We start from the raw sequence: 16836 nt of genomic DNA on the forward strand, positions 1-16836 counted from the left end.
GAGGGGAAACCGTTGGAAGGATTTCTGACGGTAGGCGGGGGCCGCGTTCGTTCCGAAGATTTCACGGCGAAATCGAGGCGTTCGCTTTCTTCTCTGTGGCCAAGGGAAAACGGTGAATGTATTCCTGCCCCCAACCTCTCCCGCGCTTTTCCGCCGCCTCTTCCCGCGAGCTCGAACCAGGAGAAGTAGGCCTGAAAACGACGACCCCGCCGGCCCATAGAACGTTTTCATGCGAGAGCCGCAGCCAAGACTGGAGCCAAGATGAGCCCGCTACAGTTTGTTACGCCGGTATTGTGGATTTTCCCCTTTTTTTCTTCGTTCCAACCCCTCTGCCGCCCTGCCCCTCGCTTTTCCTTCGTCCCTGCCGTTTTCTTTCGTGAACGGAATGACAGAGGCGCCGTCGCTCGGAGGCGCTCATTTCCTTCCCATAAATCCCGCGGCGCGCGGTAATGGCCGACACGCAGACGATCGCGATTGTTCGCGGTAATTTGTCGTTCCCGGCCCCGTATCGCGTGTCGTAACAGTCAATCGAACTTCCGGTGGCATCGTTGCGCTCTTCTATTGCCGGATCTCAAGCAGACGATCTTTCGTCGATCGAGCGAACGGGATCTTGGGAATCGTGGTGACTCGGAACGATTTATGTATCGACGGTTGATTGTTGCTTTCAAGAGTTTTCAAGCGGTTGAAATATATAAAATGTATGTGTTTGGAAGAAGTTGGGTCGATACTAAAGATTTATGTTTTATTGTGACAGAAGAATTTGACGATAACTGCGTTGAGGGAAAACTGTGTGCGCCCTGTGCAATCGGTACACGTAATTATTACGAAACCGATTTAAATTCAACGTAATTAAAAGAAACATAATCCCGTTGTAATTTTGTAGGTACTGATCTGGTAATGAACGACTTCGGGAGGGAATTCTGTGTATTTAGTAAAACCATGAAACGAACTTGATTATCCACAAAACGATTTTAATCTAAAATGATTGAAAGCAAAATTACAATTCTGATGAACTTGTTAACAGCAGCCTTCGTTATTATGAAAAAATTCGATTATCTTGAAAATGATTTTCATCTAAATTAGAGGTAAATTATGCAACCCCGCTATAATTTTGCATGCACGAGTCTGATAATGAACGATAATGAATTTCCTTTAAAGGAAGGTTGCTGTATATTCGCTGTAATATTAAACAAATTCGAACATCCACGAATGTACATATTTTCATCTGCTACATATTATTCTGATCTTCGTTTATATGCAATCTATTGCAAATTCTCATATTTTAATTTTCAAAATAATTTAAATTCACGCGTGCAGTATTCCATCAAATAAATCATCTCAATTTTACAAAGCACAAAAACAATAAAAAAAATCTCAGCTTCCTGTAGATTACACCACACGTTTCAGTATTAAATAAAAACCCACGTAAAAGTAATTCACTCTTCGCGCAAAATATGAAACACCAATGGTCGAAAACATGTGACGCCGTAATAGCGAGCGTGTTAACTCATTTGCATCATTAATCAAAATGATCCGCACACAGTAATTGTTGCTTATGACCAAGAGTGGTCTATGTGTTGCTATATCGGTCGCAGCAAATTAATTTAAATCGAAATCTTGGAAGACTTTCAATTGACCATTTCTCATTTATAATGTAAGCTTCGCATTGACAGCGAAGAGGCAAATGGGTAAATCTCTTCAAGGTCGAATTCTTTTCGAGATCAGTCAAAGATGATTTTAGTTGCCGTTTGACTGCAGTTTATTCTGTTCAAATTGACATGAATTGAACGATACGATGACGGACGGAGGTAATTATGAGAAATATTCGAAAAAAACAAGTGTCCCTTCGATGGACGTTAATGTTAAACTAAAGTTAAATGCACACATATGTGCCAAGACCTTGAAGAGGTTAAGGGTTATTGAAATATGCTATGCGAAATATCCTATAGGAATGTAAAAAAAATAAGGGTTAAGGGAGAGGTGAAAGTCGTGTCGGGTTTACCGCAATGCATATGCGGTAAATCAGTGCAGATGAGCAGATATATACGTAACCAGGGTCGACCGGCGGTCATCGGGCATCGGTGGGGTGGAAAAGGGCGAGCGGCCGGTACGCTGGGGGTGCACACGTTGACCGATAGTAGGGCGCGGGGGAGCCGGCGGATGCAACAACGTACCGTACACAGATTATATACGCGTTTGCATACATGAAACCCATGTACGCGCTCCCGATGGCCCGGCCTGTGCTTGGCTTATATCACTGTTGCCATTCGATGCGGCCCGTACCCACGGCCGCGTTCCTGCACACTGCAACTGGTCGGTTGGTCTGGCTGTCGTCCGTTCGTGGAAATCGTTTCGACGAGATGGGAGGCTCGCCCTGTCCATCCCGCAACCCCAGGATCGAAAGGTCTATCGAATGATCCGCTGAGTCGGTTAACGCACGCACAATCTGCCCTCCTCTTATCTTCGCGGTCAGTTTAATGTCAAACCCGCAGTTTATGAAATAATTAAACGATTCCGGAGTTGAGTTATCGGCAGACGGAAATTGAATGTGTCACTTATCTCAGGTTGCTCGTTACCGGCGATCAGTCATTTCGAGGATACTGTCATTGTTTAGGGGATTGTGTATTGAGCTTCTTTGACGAACAGGTGTTTCATTGAAGATATTGGATTTGGTGGTATTGTTCGGTGATGATGATACGAACGTATTTAATTGTGATTGCAAATGTGATTTGTATTCACTAGGAAACTAATGCAATAATATAATCCGGTGTATTATGAATTGTCAAGTGGTCTTGCGTAATAGAACTGAACTGTATATATATAAATGAAAATTTGCGTCTAGCAAAAAATGGGCTGATCGGTTACCGTACTGATAATCGATCTAGCGATCTATCACTTTCCGGACGACTGCTTCGGTTATTATGCAATTCGGGCCGACGGCGATTCCTGCTCTAATTCATGCTACCTGAACGTAAACACGTAATATGGCGGTCATGCTGCGCTGCTTACAGAAGACATTAACTGCTTTATCGACTTGGTATCTTCATCAACATCGTATACACTGTTTTGCAATAGCCTTGCGCAACGATAGCGATAAACTTACCTCATCGAAAATAAGGAAACATTTTATATTCTATCGATCAAACATTCTTGAGCGATTCCTAAATATGAAAAATAAAAAATAACGTTTTTGAGGACTGCTACATAGGTCGAGAAAATTAAAATATTAAATAAAAAAATTGTAAAACATCGAAATATTACATTTTTACACACTAAAATGTTACAATTTCTAAACATTAAAATATCAAATTGTTAAATATTAAGATATTAGAATGTCAAATTTTTAAATATTAAAATATGACTCGTTAGTTCCCAAATAAAAACGTTTTCGCAACCCGATTCACAGAAACTGAAGCTACCAGACCAGCAAAACCATTACGATAGTATTATAAAATCGTAGTCCTTTCTCGCGTATTAGGTTCCCCGTTTACCGGTAGGACGCCCGTCCGCGCAGAATGAATACGTTATAAGTCGGTAATTCGACGAATTACAGAGATAACAAGGGGCCGCCGGCGGTATTTACTGTCGCGAGCCGCGTAGGTGCACGCAGAGACGTCGCGCGGCCCCGCAGAATTAATAGTGCGTGTACATTACACGCACACGAACGCCGTTCCCGGCTATAAACTAAGTTGCTCCATAAACCGGCGGCCGCGAATATGCATGAGGAAGGTGTGGTCCGCGTTGTTGTTGCACCCAACAGGGTTGATTTCGGAAACGTTATAAGTCGCCAGCGAGTGCATCATGCACGTTGCATCGCATTTGCAAAGCAAAGCACACCAGTCAGAAAGTGTGTGTGCACGCGCGGGGCACAGTTCCTGGCTGACTCGGTGAGATTAGCCGGTACTTTGTTGCCGTTTTAAGGAACCCTTGCTTCCGCCCCCTTCTAGATGTTTCGCGGTACAACCCTTCCAGTAGTAATTCCTACCACGGACGAAAACCAGGGTAATTTCTTGCGTGAATCTTAGCCCTGTGGAATGGAGCTATGTTTCTTTGGAATTGTGTGTTTGAGATGCAACGAATCGGAGACATTGAAGGTGAATTGATGAATGAGAAACTGGGGTAAGAACTTCTTGAGATATCGTGAAATATTTTCTATTTATAATTCCATTTTTACATGCATTTTTATTGGGACACGGAAATGTCTTTCTAATTTTATCTTATGAAGGGTTAAAGATAAATTTAATGTTATCGAATTCAACTATATCGAACATAATACTTAGGAATTTCTTTTACCATTTTTCATTTATCAAATGCGACATTGAAGTAGACCAGAGAAATGAGGATATCTTTTATTCAACCGTAATTACAACAAAAATAGAAGATTCAAATGCTCTGAGCGCAGAAAAGGCAATCGCTTATCGTTACTAATGTTTCAAAATAGAAATATAAATAAAGAACGCCGGCGAAGATGTAACGCTATACATACGTGCTCCGATATTTGATGAATATGCATTGTGAGCGACGAGAAGGTAGAAGACCTTAAGAGGCCTCGAGGATCCGAGTGATACCCGTTGCATATTCAAAGCTAATTGTTCATTTTCGTCCCGCTGATATTCGAACGCAACGTCGGATACCAAAGTGAAATCCGATCCCGGTAATTTCGCAGCGGTCGTGCTTAAATAAAGTATTATCACGACGACGGGGGTTGCTTTTCCATGGAACGCAATAGCGGATCGTGAATATTTTAGTATTAATTCTTCGCGGGAGCACTATCGCGGGACAACAGCTTTTATGCATGCCATATCCGATGATTCTCAAATGCAACCAAATGTAAATTTTAAATCGAGTTGCTCAAGGACAGGGACCCAAGTTTATTTATGTGGAAACCCCGGGTATCGAGGGAACGGAATGGTAAAATACGCGGGAAGATAACGGGGCAGTACTTTGCATGGCTGGTTTCTTGGCCGTTTCAAAGAAAACGGATCATGTTAGGAGAGAAACGGGGAAACAATACTGTTACGTGATCCCATAAGCAATGCCGTCTCTTATCATACTTTCTAACGTACATCTTAAACCATTCCGAAAATATTAAAAAAAAGTCTGACGCACCGTTCGACCATGGTACTGATCGAATTGCGAAAGAAACATCCACGGAAATGAAAATAATTAATTAATCGACGGTAAAAGTACTTATCAGAAGTTAAGGCGGACCGGGGCGGGCAATTAAATATTAAGAGGATCAGTAATTCTGCACCGTGAGATGGAACGAGGTAAAAAGGAAAATCCTGAGGGAAAAAAGGGGGCAGGATGAAAAAAGGAAGAAAACGTCGCTCGCGGGTACAAGATGGTGGCCCGACAATTTTTCGAGATAAGACGCGAACGAGACTGAAGGGAGGAACAGAAGGAGAGGAGATTTTTCCCGGCTCGCCAGGTGAACTCGCCGCGCGAATCGATGCCGGCCCGCCAAACGGCCGAGACGCGACGCAATTTGTTTAGGTTAAGGGTTGACGAGATTCCGTAATGAATACAAAGTCGGGCCAGAGGATTGGCGCGCGCGCCGGAGCCGAGAGTATCCCTGTGGCTGAGGCTCCGTGGCGAAATTGGAAGAAAGAAATATTTACCCCAAAATTGGTACATCAGCCGCGCCGGGTTTTAGACGGACGAGCGAGCCACGACGGACCTCCTTCTTTTTCCTCTGCTCCCCCGTCGCCGGATAATATCTCAAAGACACTTTAAACAGGATTTAGCCCGGGTTTCTTCCTGGTCGAATTAGTCGACCGCGTTGCAACGGTCTCCCACGGACCGGAAAGAAAGAAAAAATGGAGGATACAGAGAGAGAGAGAGAGAGAGAGGAAGGAGCGAGTATCCAGATGCGAACCGCTAATATGAAGAGGAAAAAGAAGAGAAACTGGCGGAAAGCAGCCTCGTTATCGCTTTTCAAGCATCCCCGGGAAAATTTGTCTTCTCCCTCGCCTTCGTCCTCCTCCATCTTGCTATCCCGACGTTTCGGTATTCCGTTTTGTAGCTGCCGTCGCGGTCGAAGCCGGTTTCCGGTGTTTTATGCGGTAACCTTCTGCGTTTGAAGCGTTCGTTAGATGGACTTCTCAAGATTTAGGGTAGGGGACTGGTGATTGGAGATTGAGGGTGTTTGCGGGTGATTTGAATGCGTAAAATTGCGGGCAAATACCTTGGTAAACAGGTGACAGAAATTCGCTTTGAAAGAGTTCAAGTAAATATTCGATAAAATGGTATGGTTACTAAATTCGTACGACATTATTATTATTAAGTTTCATAGGAAATGTCCGAAGTTTCATTTCTGCTGACGTAGAAGAGATTAATTTGCGTACTGGCTCTGGCTAGTCATACAGCAAGATACAAATAAATTCTGAAGGATGTTTGATGCGTATCGAGAGTACGTTACGGCTAAGCGGAAAGTAGAATTATCGCCGAGGGAAAGTTACGTAGGCCATATAATAGAAGCGTGAAATCGCGGGGATCGGGCTTTGATCGGTGTCCCGGAAGGTTAACCGATCGACCCGCGGTAACATAGACTCGAGAAATTAGAAACCGAGAGTCGATTAAAGTTTTCGATCTTATCGCGCGGCTAAGAGCCTCCCCTGGTCTCTCGGTCTCTCGCCGTCTCTCTTCGTCCCGGGCCTGGAAACACACTCCTACCCTTTGACAAGTGAATAATCGAGCCGGATAATCGGTGATTTACGTGACAAGTTTATTACCGGTCGTTCGAAGTTGCTTTATAGTCGCCTCGGGTTTATTCGGTACACGCCACCCACGCACCGGCCGAAAGGATAAACCGAAAGCCCGCCTCGCAGATAAAGAGTAGCGATGAGATCAGGTTTAGTGCGATCTCGAAAGCCTGAATCAATTCTGTTAGCCGGCGCCGTTTCGCTGGATCCGAGTGATCCTCGTAAATATAAATATTTCATTTGATTTACTCACCGGGATATACGGTGTCGTAAACCTGCTGCCGTAAAACATAAATCCCATAACACGCGAAGTGATTGCATACATGCCGCACACGTGAATATGTAAGTAAACATTGGATCGCTCGAATTATACCCCGTGACACACCGTCTCATACAAATTCGTCGAAGGATAGCCGATTCCGGAATTCGAAGCTTTTTCATCGGACTACCATTTTCGGATATGAAAACCGGTGCATGGCCCCGTAACTGGTAGCATCGTCCAGAACAGCCTGAATATACGTAGAAAAACTAAGTCAAAAAGCACAATTTTTTCGTTCGCTCGAATTCTCACATACGGAAAATAGAGTTACAGGCATTCCGTCAGCGGTTAAGTAAATATAAGTGTGTAAGTATTCAATTTATTCTCAATAATAAATACTAATAATATAAAGAAAAATAGATACAACGAAACGAATACGAAACATTACGAAGACGTGTCGCGATGGATTGTCTCCGTTTACACTTGCCAACGGTTCCAAAGATAGGAAAGCCCCAATTGACGCAGAGAAGGTAATAGCGTCGATAAAGAATTCATATGGTTACAGAAGAACAAGAAAATAAGCGTCGCGTGACATTACCTCCGCCGCATTTCACCTGATTCGCAGTAACGGCACGAAATAAGTGGCTGCAACAGATGTGACGCTCGCCGAGGGTCGGTGTGACGGTGCTGCCGACGGAGAGGGACGCGGTCGTTTTTATTCCGCGAATTACTTACAGTCTCTTGCATTTACATTGGCGAAACGAACTGAATGGCCGATCAATAAGAAACGCCGTCGCGAAGAGGCTTCCTCGCAAGAAACCGTCGAACGGCGAGGCAGGACGAGACGCATCCTCGACAACCTTTTCCCCCGACGACTTCTAGGGTGGAGAAGGCACGATGAAACGTCAATGTCGCGCGTCTCGTCTCCGCGGAGCGCAAAATTCACGGTACAAAAGAAGAATGCCGACACTCGGTACGCGGACGAAAGGTCTCGAATAAGAAATACCTTTGTCCCGGCCGGGAAGAACGTCTCGTTAAACGCATAATTGTCCCCCGGCGTTCCCCGTCTGGTCCGCGGCCGGAATAATCGCGGAGGAGATTATTCCAAATAATAATAATAATGACGACGACGACGACGACGACGACACGATCGTTTCGCGGCGCATTGTCGCGGGATATTAAAGGAACATTACGGTCGCGGGACAATTAACGTCAACGGGACGCTGACACCGAATTAATGACGATATGATATTCGAGCAGTTTTCAGTGCACGCGAACCGTAAATAGGATAATAGAAATCACGGGCACAATCGGGCCCGCGGTTCCCGTAATTCGCAAGCGTTCACCCGCAAATTTGGGCATTCTAATGATACGTGCGAGTAATCGTTCGATCGCTATGTATTCGTGTAATAGAATCATACCGTTGTTTCATGGAATTATGATAATCGATGAAAAAATTGATTTAGTGTGCTACGGGTGGAGTTGGACGCATTTTGTATGGGTTGTCTGTGCGAGTTTCATGATCAATATTGTATCAAGTTGAATAGTCGTTTACTCGTTGGGAGGAATGATGGAGTAACATAGTACTAAACGTAGATATAGTCACGTTTTTACTTTCTTCTATGCAATTTCATTTCTTTAATATCCTTCGAATCGGTGCTTCCATTTTTTTGATACCTCTGAAATCGAAGACATACAAGATAATCGTGTGCACCCGTTTTTATATTTATAATTTTATCTCGAGCGAGTAAATAAACCAAAGACCATAGTAGGGTTAACCGTTTGCAGCCGAATGGCGACTTCAAGCTTTCACATCTGAAATCGAAAACTGCAGGTAAATTATTTCAGTAGCCAAATAACGAGAGATTCAGTTTTCTTCTTCTCTATCATTTAAGATTTCGATGCATTTTCATTTTTTTGCAGGAAGTATTTCCAGAAGTTTCCAGAAATTTCAAAAGTGTTCGTCTGCAAAGGGTTAAAAGCGGAATCGATTCGATTCGAGAATCTCAGGCGAAAAATTCCACGAAAGGGGAATAGCGACTCAATTAATAGCGGTATCGAATAACGTCGTCGTCGCCGGGTAATTTGTTTATTGAAAATCCGATCGGCGTGTACAGAGGGCCGCGGGAGTTTCCATTCATCTTTTAAAGGAACACTTTCGGTACACTGGGGCAATCGAGCAGCTCGTTTCGCCTCGCGATTGATTATAATTGAAAGGAGATAAATAGTTGCCGATAGTTACCGGAGGTTTGGTGATTTAAATATGATTCCGCATTTTTTCCACGAGAGAACGTCGGAGAAGTCCCGACTTGGCGGAAGGAGCGGTTTAAAGTGCGACGCCGCAATTCGTCCCGTTTCCGACGGGACGATGTCTCCGGGAAGATCGAAGTCTTCTTGCGGAAGATGAAGAACGCTTGAAAACGGCCACGCCTACCGTAATTCCGCGCTTCCATCGTCGACGGATTCTCTTTGAGCCTTTCGCCGAGCCTGACACCATCATTCTACTTACGACTTTTTCCACGTTGCTCTCTCTGTGTCTCTCTTTCTTGATCTCTATCTCTCTTTCTGTCTTCCATCCTCTCTCCGCCTTTCCAGTTCAGTCTCCAGTACCGTCTAATTTCATTCGGTCGACTTATCGACCCTTATCGATGACCACAAAAGTTTGCTAAATTCTTTGTCCTTTTCTTCGTCCTACGACTTCCGACGATAAATTCGCCCGGCTCCTCGGATATTTTTCCTGAGCGTCGCGCGCTCGTTTGCTCCGCCACTCCCCTCGCCCATGTTCTTTGAAGAAAGTTTCCCCGACCGAACGAAAAATCGTCGTCCCAGATGGTTAATCGTGTTTGATCTCGGAACTACGGAGACGGAACGTTTCGTGATTTGTTGGAGACGTTTGTACGGATTTTTATAATCTTCGGCTACTTCGGGTAAGATTTTTTTTTCGTTGAACTTTGATTATTCTCTTTGGTTATTAAGGTTATTACTAAATATGTCTTGGATACATGCACGATGTGTTTATATAAGATCATGTACCCTCACTCATAACGATATGTTCATAAATGTGACTTTTCATATCAATTATGAAAGGGAATCAAATGAAGCAGTTATTTGATTTTAATTTAATGCCCGTCTGCTTAATTTAATTAAACTGTCTGCAAGTCTCCCTATCCAATCGAATATTTAGTACTTCTTTATACGGTTCTTGTGTACGTCTATTAAAAACGATGACGTTATTAACAATTAAGATTTAATTAAATCGTTAACAGCGAATTCATAAGCAACGGAAATTTTATCGTAGTGTAGAGTGTAGCTGGGAAAGCTAAGTGTTTCGAATCAATCGAAAAATGGAGAGGGGAGCGATGAAATTAAAACGAACGTGCCTATCGGGCCTCCTGATCCTTAATCGAATGTATCGAAACGCGACAAGGCAGGCAGTCCCTTTTAAAATTCGCTTTCCCAGGGGTGATCTCCGTGCCACGCTTCAATTGACTTTGGAAATTGATCGGAACGAGGTAATGCTGTAACGAACCTCCCCCTCTTTTTCCTGGGACACCGTCGCGAGCAGTCGCATGAATATAAATACCATCGACCGAGCAGCGTCCCCTGGCTTTCTTCCTCCTCTCTCTCTCTCTTTCTTTTTTTTTTCATCGCCGAATTTGCATACGTACGCCCGATACGGTTCGTCAGTCTTCTGGAAAAAACGGGAAAAATTCATCGGACTTTCCTTCGCGCGATAAACGTTAGGCAGATCTAAATCCGACGGTATGGGCCAAGTGAATTTGTTTAATCCTGCCGGATGATGGCGGAAAATGAACTTTTAAGGGAAGAGACAGAGGAGACTGACAACTGTATCAGCGAGCAGCTCATTATGTTTTTATTTCAGGTTGTGAAGTTTCGAATTAAAGTATTTTTCTGTTTGTCGCTTTTTAAAATTGTGTGATACGCTGGAATATAGTGGAACATCTTTGTTATTCAGTGGGAATTGTGTTCATCCAAAATTCGTTTATTTTCGTCTTCATTCACTTTTTAATTACAATTATATTAACAGATACGTCCGATAAAAGTTCAATGAAAGTTCATAATTACTGTAATGAACGTTTAAATAATCATCGATAAGGCAACTGTAATTTCAGCTTTGAAGTAGTTTATCGCGCGTAATGAAAACGAACGTTAGTAATTATCGAATTCTTTAATCTGACTTCAATGGAATAAACTGCTTCAATTTAAATCGCAAGGTAATTTCACTGAAGAAGATTATATTATACGTATTACCGAGGAAATAATTAACAGATAATTCTTTTCTCTTTCAACTACGGTAATTGAAAAAAAAGTCTGAAACATCTGTCACATAATAGATTGTTAGTAATCACGTTATTCTTCAAAAATTGAACGCCGAACGAGCAAATTTCATTCTACTGATTTGATTCAGCGTTCACTAACTGTTTCGTTACCTTTTCTAATTCATAGCCTACATAATTCGTTTTCCTCTTAAAAAATTAAAAAGTAGCAAAAACCGTATTAAATACTTCCTAGAAATAATACGCTTCTATCTCATTTCTTCTACCAACAAAATAACATTTCAAAGAAACCTTGTTTCCTAGTTCGATCTTGAAAAAGAAATTGCACGTCAATGAGTTGAACAGAACAAGAGACTAAACGAGGGCTCGGTGATAATTCGCCGCTACCAATTCCCAGGAAATAATGAAACGATCGATGCGGACGGTCAGAGGAGAAATTCCCATCGCTCAAAGGGTACGTTCCGGAACGCAAGGATAATAACGTGCCGGGTCCATCACGCCGCCGGCTGGAAGGTCCCTCAGGAACGCGTGGACGAACAAGTTCTCTGTCATGGCGGGATAGCTCGAAGCTGTCACTCCTTGACCGCACGGTCGTTTGTCTAGATCACTCCCGTTTTGCGACCCCTGAGATCCTCGTTACGCTGCCCCGTTCGATTTTATCCTTCCCCGCAGGACCGTGCTCGGCGCGGTCACCAAGTCGGGTCTGGAATTCGTGATAAGATGGCAGCCAGCCGCCGCTTAACGTGACTCAACGAATTTTTGGGAGTCCACCGCTTGCCCTCCGGGAACGCTATTTTCCCTTCCGATCCCATCAGGAGTCCGAGGCTCCCTCAATCACTGATCAGAGATTTCACGAGAAGTTTCCTGTTTTCGCGATGTTTCTTCCTTTTCGTTTCCACTCCCTTCGAATGGAATTTATGAAACTCCTTCGGGCTCCGTGTGCCGGGATGTTTCGGTTTAAATTTTGCGGATTTAATCGAATTTGTTTATTAATGGTTTCATTGATCTTATTTCTTGTCGGTTTCTTTGGAGTTTGGAATGGGATTTGTGAACTTTGTTATGAAGTAAATTTGGGTGTAATTTCTTTGATATAAATGTTGAGAATTTTTCAACATTTGCTCGTTTGATTTGGTTTTTTAGAATATTTATGCGACTTTATCGATTTAGATTTATTGGATTTGTTTTGACGATTTGAACATTGAAAGGGGTTTAATTGATTCTTTCAGAACGAAACGGTTAAATGTTTAAATACAGTTGACGTTAAGTACCTTGATTTACGCAAAAATCCGTTCCACGCGGATTCGTTTTAGGCGAGTGAAAATCGCGTGAACAGAGTCTGTCGGTACAAGAGAAAACAAAATATTAGGAGGAAAAGCTGATGTACGTTTTAGAAAGTCAAAAAAAAAGAAATAATAATCATAACATTTCAGGAAATGAAAGTACATTTTATTCGGGGTTACTAATTTCACATCGCGAAAATTAAGATCGCACGTGAAAATTACCGCGTAAATAGTGTTTTAACTTACCGCGTTAAAAAAGTCCGCGTAAATCGAAGGTCAGGTGTATCACGTGACAAGGGAATAACGGAATTTGTTTGATAGAGGAGGCTAGGAGGTCGAAGACCATGAACCAATTCCAGCCTTGCGATAGGAATGCGCGTGGGGGAGATGTATTTGAGAACACACACGCGAGGGTTGCCGGTCTGCGTAAAAGGTTGTACCGCCACGGCAACCTGAAGTAGGCATTCAAATAAACCACCTAGGCGCTGGGCTTCCACTTTCTGTTATCCAGCAGCGTGGAAGCAACCCTCTTAGAATACTTCCGACGCGAGCAGTAAATTCCATCGAGGCACCGACGTTTCCACTCATCCCCCTGTTCCTCTTCCTCCAAGCAACCCCAGCTGAAGCTTCCTCCGTTTTTTTCTGCCGCGAGTCTCTGTCGTATTTTGTTTTCCACCAGAAATGTCTTCCCGGCTCGACTAAGATTCGAGTGGCCGAATCGTCATCCAACCCCACTTATTCTCTACCTTCGTTTTGCTTCCTTCTTCCATTTCGTCCCAGTTCTCTCTTTGTCCATTTCGTTTCTTCAGTTCCTGGTTCAGTTCTATTTTTTTTCCGTCGCTACGTTTTGTTGCTCGCGTTGGCGTCATTAGTGTCGGGGCTAATTGTAAGTTCGATGCTCCGTTTTCTTTGCTCGTGGCGGTATTGTTGCGCGCTTTGTGGAACTTTCGTTTGTATAATGTTTGATCACTTAATTACTTTCTTTAAACACAGTCGTTAGATGGTGAGTATTCACAGGAGAAGAATTTATTAGGTGAATGTTTTGAAGGAATGATGTTTGACGCGTTTACTAGAAAACTTTAGTAAGTCGGGAGTAAAGATGTCATTATAGTAGCAACTCGGAATTGATTATAAAACCATTTAGCTTTTAGCTTTTATAACCAATTACGAGTTGTTACTGATTTTTGAAAAATATTTTGTGACACTGGGAATTTGTGACATATATCTGTGTTACATTTATAACCATTGTTTTTTGTAAATTTTAGACCTTGAACAAAATTGGAAAACATAGTATCATGTTTCGTTCGATACCATTTGCTAAGGATTTGATACCATCCCTAATACCCGCAAGAACATCGGGCTGGATTCGTTTCGTTCGACGAATTAAGTTGTTCCAAGAACGATCCCACCAACGTTTTATTTTGGTAAATTAAGTAGCTCGGAGGGCGCAGCTGCTACACCAGCCACGCGTATCGAGACCATGCTATCGGTTCTTCTGTTTTTCTCTTCGTCCCTACTTTTATCGCGCCTCTTTACTCTTTTTCTGCGGAGGAGTTGGGCGAATGTCGTTGTTCGTTTGCTTCTTATGCCAGCATCCAGAGTCTCCTCGAAAGTTTTGGTTTTGTTATTCCTCTCTTAAAGGACGTTGAAATTGGACGTGGATTAGTGAGAAATTGTGCTCAGCTTTACACGCAATTAAAAGAAACTTCAAGACGTTTCAAAATATTTCCGTTTTTATCGAATTACGATGTAAACGCCAATACAAGTGTTTACAAGTAAACCGTAAACACATAAATAAATATAAATTTCCGTTTATTAAGTGGCAAACAGAAGAGCTAAACGTAAATGTATTTCATCTATCAAGGGGTTTATTAGCTATAGTTTTATTCAATTAAAGATAAACGTAATTCGAGTTGAATCATTATTAATAATACTTTGAAAAAAGTAGTCTGAACTTTTGAAATATCATTTTATTAAATTATTTTCTTTTCGTGTATAAAATCAAAAATATAAAATCGCGAATGATATAACTTTATAATTTTCCTTCTAAATGGGGACGATAAGAATTGGACAACTTACAGAATTATCAAAGAAAACTTGGAACACTGATTAAAATATACATTTTCCACAGTTAGGGCACCTTGACATGATAGAAAAGTTGTGATATCGGTCAGCCTAGAAAACAATCTAAGAACACCCGACAAATCTTAACTTGTTAGTCACGTGAGGACTTATGGGCTGAAACTAATTAATAGTTAAGGCGAAAGCTGGCGTTGAGGATGTAGTATCAAGCGGAGATTGCAGGGTGAGATAGAAGCACGCGTGTTCAATCTGACCAGCGAGCTCGTAATTTCGGCGACAAGGGAGAAGAGGATTCTCCTCAGCTAGGCGAGGCGACGCGACGTTTTGCTCTTCCACGCGATCCGACAGAATTCAATAATGACCTAATACCATGCCGTCGTAAATTAACGGAGAACGTGCGAGCTGGCAATACCCACCGGCCGGTATTTATTGTTTGCGATCGATAAAACCCTTCTGCCCAGCGCGAGACGACGATATTGACAATCTGTTTCGACCGATTATGGAGGAAAAAGGCTGCGCGATCATTCCTTGCGACCTTTCCGCCATTATCCCGGCTAACCTCAATTTTTATCGATAACCAAGCGAATCCGCAGTGGCGGGCGAAATTATTTGGCACGACGAAGAAATTGTGAAAACGACGATAAAGTCGTAATGGGAAAATTGAGAATTTTGTTTCCTTATATTTTATGTAATATTTTAATTAACTTTCTAAACGATTGCAAAGAAATATAGTTTGTATCCTGTACTTTATTAACTACTTTGACTATGAATTCTTTGCAGCATTCATAGGAATTGTTGGTTCAAAATAAATTCTAAGATTTATTTAAAATAGATGTGAGAATATTATATAGTATTTATGAAAGTAAAATTATTTGTTTAGTGTTTAAGGAGAAGGAGAGAAACTTAGAAACCTAACAATATCGAAATGAAATACTTCTTGCTTAAAATTTACTTCGGGAGGTTTCATACTATTTACACCTGAATGCGAGTCATCAATGGAAAGGTTAAATTATTATACATCATTAATGAGCAATGTAATGTTCAATATTTCATCGTGTAATTCTGAAGTAATATTATTGGACGTAACAATTTCGAATTACGATATTAACACCAAATCAAACATATAATTTGAGGTGATTTGATAATTCGTTGGCTATTATTAGGGCATAATTTCTCCGTTCGATAGCGTCGGAAATAATTTGATTCCAGGTTTCTATAATAGGAAGTATTACGTTACCAATATTACAAGAATAATTTTCAATAATCATATAATGCGGTTCGTTGGAATGATCACAGAATTGCTCTGATTAAATATAGTTTGAAATTGATAACATATTAACAATCGTTCCTTGCACTCACGACAGTGACGAATTGTTTCAATCATATGATAATACATTCGCCTACACGATTAATAACAACGTCTTTGAACTTCCGATTGATATGAATAATTTATTTTTCATATGGTATATTAAACATTCCACCCGTACTGGAGAATTGCATGAATTCATTTTATTACGATACAATTTGTAGCATGGACGCAATAATTTATTAATGGATACGGTAATTTTAATGCATAATTACGGCAATTGTCAAAAATACTCACACGTGGAATTGGTGTTCTGCCTCGAACCAATGGCGGACCAACGAGAAGTCCTCGCAAACTGGTAAACGGTACATACCTGAAATCAAAAGGTACGTACAATTAATTAACAATTTCGCAATAACCATTCTGAACGACTAAAAAATGATCAAAGTTCAATGAGGTGCTTGTAGTATTAACCGATTCAGCTGTACGACAAAATATAATTATTCGAAACAGTGCATCGATGATTTCTCGACTCGCTGCGCGTTAAACCATCACTGTAGTAAGCAATTTCTCTGTAAACGCTGTGAAAGACCCAAGTGTTTACTATCGATTACAACATTTTTGCAATTGTTTTGGAACATTTCTGGTGTGCTTTTTTCAAAAGCGAATCGAGCAGTAACAATAAAATTTACACTATCACAATATTATTTCACATCTCTTATTCTTTACTGTTGCCACCTTTATACTACTTCAAAATTCTTTAAATGTCACATGAATATTTTTCTAATTCAATCCTAATGATAACCATTCTAATGCAAATGAAAATTAAATCAGATCTAAATTTCCATAAAAGCATATTTAGTTCGCAGCAACGTTTGAATGAAAGTGGCACCTAAAAGTGTATTCA

The 16836-nt window shown here is 41.6% G+C and overlaps 1 protein-coding gene and 1 long non-coding RNA gene across 5 annotated transcripts in view; both read right to left on the reverse strand.

The window, feature by feature from the left end:
• The window catches only part of Fas3 (fasciclin 3), a 442301-nt gene that overhangs the window by 105972 nt on the left and 319493 nt on the right, over nt 1–16836 (reverse strand). The window lies entirely within an intron of this gene.
• Nucleotides 1–16836, reverse strand: part of LOC116430901 (uncharacterized) — a 147804-nt gene that overhangs the window by 39057 nt on the left and 91911 nt on the right. The window contains exon 3 of one of the 2 annotated variants that reach the window (XR_004235821.2): nt 16227–16302. This is a non-coding gene — a long non-coding RNA (uncharacterized LOC116430901). Of the gene's footprint in view, nt 1–6957; nt 7086–16226; nt 16303–16836 lie in introns of those variants that run through there. The other variant, XR_012998721.1, reaches the window with a different exon arrangement.

Source organism: Nomia melanderi, chromosome 5 (genome assembly GCF_051020985.1).
Source record: "Nomia melanderi isolate GNS246 chromosome 5, iyNomMela1, whole genome shotgun sequence".
Taxonomy (NCBI): Eukaryota; Metazoa; Arthropoda; class Insecta; order Hymenoptera; family Halictidae; genus Nomia; species Nomia melanderi.